General features: G+C 39.4%; 1 long non-coding RNA gene across 1 annotated transcript; it reads left to right on the top strand.

Moving 5' to 3' along the window:
* The first annotated feature begins 34 nt into the window (after positions 1-34).
* LOC120437705 lies at positions 35-2,360 on the top strand. Its single transcript, XR_005611356.1, has 2 exons — positions 35-1,104; positions 1,954-2,360. It is a non-coding gene; the product is annotated as an uncharacterized LOC120437705 (long non-coding RNA).
* Positions 2,361-4,350: the final 1,990 nt, after the last annotated feature.

Here is a 4,350-nt window from a genome sequence, read left to right as displayed (position 1 = left end):
TGACGACAACTTAATGACTGTGTTTGCTTTATTTTAGGGGAACACACCACCACACCTCCACCTACATCCACACCTCCACCTACATCCACACCTCCTCCTGTTCTTTCTGTGTTGTTCTTTGTTGGATCAGTCTGTGTTGTGGTTCTACTGGTGTTACTGGTTATGCTGGTGAGACGATGTGTTCACGGGAAAGTTGAAAGTTTTCACAATTTGTAATATTTTGTTTAGATCCTGTGGACATGACATCATTTGGTCCTTTTAGATTCTTACATAATATCGTTTTGTTTACTTTGGTTTATCTGAGCAGATAAAGAAGATGGAGACGATAATCAGACGCTTTTATTCTCTTTGTAAAACAGCTGATCAAAGTTTTCTCAGACAGAAAATATTGAACACAGACTGTCTTTGTTTTTCCTCTGTACTGAGTGTTTGCAGGATGCTGTGTGCCCAAATGATGCTCGTCTGCATTTCTGTTGGACCACATCTGTCCCACTGAACTCTCAGCAGTGCTGTCACTGAGCTAAAACATCACAAACAGCACAGACGTGTCTGATATCTGGTTTTAGTACAAACACAAGTTAAGAGGTTGAATTTGTTAACATGAGACAAAAAAGGGCAATTTAAAGTGTTTCTGCAGGTAAAACCACAGCAGCTTCCTTTAGACTGGAGTTAGTGTGAAGCTGATGAGCTTCTCACTGCAGTGTGTTCTGGTTTGGTTAATAATTGTGTTCATGCTGTGAGAACATGTTTGCTTTGAGCTCTGTGGTGAAGACTGTCAGTGTGCACTGGAAGAAGGTGCAGCTTTGTGGTCGTCCACCTGCCTTTTTCTCTGAAACTAAACCCAGTTCTTTGTGGTCACTCTGAGTTAGGATGGAAAAAACTGTGGTTTATAAAAACGCTACACTTAATATCTTCAAAAGCTGCATTAAAACAACAAATATTTCTTTCACTGTAGTCTAATAACATCACAGTACTGTTGCAGTTGTACCTGCAGTAATTTTAATGTGTTTATTGTACAGAGACTGATTCAGCTGTGATCTACTCAGCAGTGAGAACTGAAGACGTCAGTCATGGACAAACAACCATCAGAATAAGGAGGCCCAGGTACAGCTGCTCTTTATCTGTGACTGAGACAAGCTAGCTGCTCACCCTGTTTACAGCCATCATGCTAAGCTAAGCTAACCACACCATGACTCAAGCTCAGAGCTCAAATTAAGTCAGTTTACTTACTAAAAATCCAGTTTTGCCTGATGAGAGAACAACAAACACACAATAAGCTCCACAGTGGTAGACAGCTTTTTTATTTGGGCTACATTTGAATTAAAAACAAACAAACAAAGAAAACAAATAATTCTTGTTTCCATTATGTTTTCTCTCATTTCCTGCCCCCTCTCCTGTTCAAATGGCAGATGTTCATATTACCGTTCAGTGTCACAGTGCCCCCTGTGAGCAGTAAACAGATCCCTAATATGTTCATCTCAGGCACAGAAGCTCCACCCACCTGTTGTTCAAACCTTCTGTTGATGTGGGGCACCCAATCAGAAGAAAGTTGTCTGAAAGGGGGAGGAGCTAATACAGCTTATTTCAGAGAGAGGATGGATTATATTAACGTCTATTGTGGACTAAAGTCACTTCAAGCTGCACAGAGCAGAGCAGGAGGACAGGAAGAGAACATTTACACTGAATCCAGTTGATTTTCAAAATAAAACACCTTGTTCAGGAAAAATGAACTCTGAATTACACCTGATGAGAGAAACTGGAAAAAAACTGCAATTTCAACATTCAAAGTGTGAGCCATATAGAAAGCTCTGTGATTGTATGTGAGCTGGTTCCCAGTAAAGTCTGAACTGGGACTGTGTGTGATGCAGAGAGGTGGAGATTGGAGGTCTTGATTGAACTACAAAGCTTGTAATCATGTTTCCTGTTGTTTGAACTGTGTGTGTTTGTGTTCAGACTTTAAACCAGAGCCAGACGTCGTCTACTCTTCACTGAAGTAGTCCACCAGTCCAACCACTGATGTCCAGCTGCTGGTCTCTAACTGGTCCCCCCAGCACCTCAGACCAGAGGACAGCCACATGTTACAGAGAATTTTTATATGTTTTATGTCTTTTTATCACTGAATTAGACTCTGATGACCCAGAACTCCTTACTGGAAGTCAGTTCATTGACTTGATGTTTGTTGCCTTTGTTCCCACAGCAGTGATAAATAAACCTTTGCTCTCTGATTTTTTTTTCCTTCTGTGGTTCTGTGGGTTTGAAAAAGGCATCTGATGGAGAATTTGAGTTGTTCCGGTTTATTTGTGGCTAAATGACTCTCTTCACTGAAGAAAACAAAGAATAAAGACCTCAACCTAAAAACAGCCAGAGCATCATTCAGTGTCTTTAAACCACACAGAGAAGCTTCAGTGCAGGATGTTTGTGTTTGAGACTGAAGACTTTTAGCTCTTTGTTTCCTCAGTCACCTCAAAACCAACCAGCAGCCACTGACATGGTGAACATATTAGTTTTATTAATTGTTCAATTTTTTCTTTAAAAAATAAACATAATTCTGTAGTATAGTTATCATGGACATTGGCTGATCTTTTAGTTTTATATGATAATTTTAACTATGTTTAAACTCTTTTTAAAAATAATATATTTTGTTGTCACTCAGGGAAATTAAAACCATATGACTTTGTGAACAGGGGATAAACTAGTAATTAATTAATTAATTAATTAATTAATTAATTAATTAATTAATTAATTAATCACAGCTCAGAGGGAGGATCATGCAAACGTCACCGGCGCACGGAGTTAATCGGCCCGCGGCACGACAAGGGAAAACGGGAAAAATTGCCAATACCACGGACTTTAAAGAGGATCCTCCTCCGATCTTCTCGTGTTACCCGGATCCTTTCGGCAGTAAGAAAACATCAGAAAAGTAAGATGTTGTGTCTACGTTATGGTGTGTGAAAATTCCTGTAAGGTTAAGAGGTACGTGGCTTGCATAAAGGATTAGTTGCATTGAAGGGTTTCTGGCAGCGCAATTACAGCTGGGAAAGCGAATTCCAAAGCCAACCTTTAAAATACAAGAGGAAAAGCTTCAGCAGCTTCCACGACATGCATTTTTAATTTCTCTTGGATATTTGGACATATTGGGGCCCAATGAATGTAAAAACAAAGAATTTCCAGATTTTTTTAACCTTATTTTTGTTTTTAAGAAAAATGAGAGCCACAAATGAGCATATTCATTTAAAAATTTGATAGAACAGTAGCAGTATAATGTCCTCATAAGTGGATATCAGGCCCATGTAGAGCAAAATTGAGTATTTTGGTCGAAATAACGCAAAATGTGATGTCCACATATGTGGACGGCAGGTCCTAGGAGGTTAAAGTGACAAGGAAAACCAAGTTGGGTTATCTTACTAGAAAGATTGAAGAGATTGAGGAGCTTATGGAAGATGTTGGCAATTTCGGAAGTTAGCCACTGACTTCTCAAATGTTTATATCGAGTTTTGTGAAAACAACGATGCAGTTAAATATTTCATGACTGAGTCAGAACTTCTTCATGATCAGACACTGTGGTGTGAGCCAAAGGCTATTTGAGGTGTTTTGTGGAGAAACTCGAGAAATGGTTGAAAAGAGTGGAAAGGCAAATAGATGAGGCAAGAATAATAATAAATAATTGATGCTGAAGTTGAACCTGCAGACAGTGCCTCAGTGATGTCATCCGGACACAGTAAGGGACGTCGAAGCAGCCAAACCTCTTCTGCTGTGTCTTCAACCACATCGACAAAAAGGGGTCGAAGATTGCCGCTACAATATGATTAGTAATAATGTCAGTCAAATTTCCAAACATACTCAGTTGAGTATTGATATCAGGTACATGTCCTGTTCCTTATATTTCGAAACTGACTCTAGAAAGGTTCAGACTCATGTTTGTGCAGGAACGCACACGACTGACAATCACTTATCCCCATCACCCAGATAAAATGTCCTTAATGACTTAGTGTTGGATGTTTATGAATACAAAATTCAATAAATATATGTTTACAAAAAATGTGCTTAATGGCCATTTCACTCGGAGTACGGCTATACTGTCGTAAAGACAGTCACATAGATGTCAAAAAGTGAAAACAAAGTGAAAAAAAATTATCGATTGATAAGGAAATTACAACTAAAACTGAAATATGAGGAGTCGTTCTGCAGGACGTGTAACCAGATCCAAGTAGTTAACTGAAATGTCAGTTACCCTGACAACAGTGAACATAATCTCCTGTTTTGAGCTTTGCTGCTGGATCGCGCTGAACCAGGGTATGACGTCAGCCGCTGGTCGGACTTCCGAGGTTCTTGAATGCACCACAAACCGCA

Source organism: Oreochromis aureus, linkage group 3 (assembly GCF_013358895.1).
Source record: "Oreochromis aureus strain Israel breed Guangdong linkage group 3, ZZ_aureus, whole genome shotgun sequence".
Classification (NCBI taxonomy): Eukaryota; Metazoa; Chordata; class Actinopteri; order Cichliformes; family Cichlidae; genus Oreochromis; species Oreochromis aureus.
The sequence above is the reverse complement of the archived record's forward strand: the minus strand, read 5'-3'. Positions and strand labels throughout refer to the sequence as shown.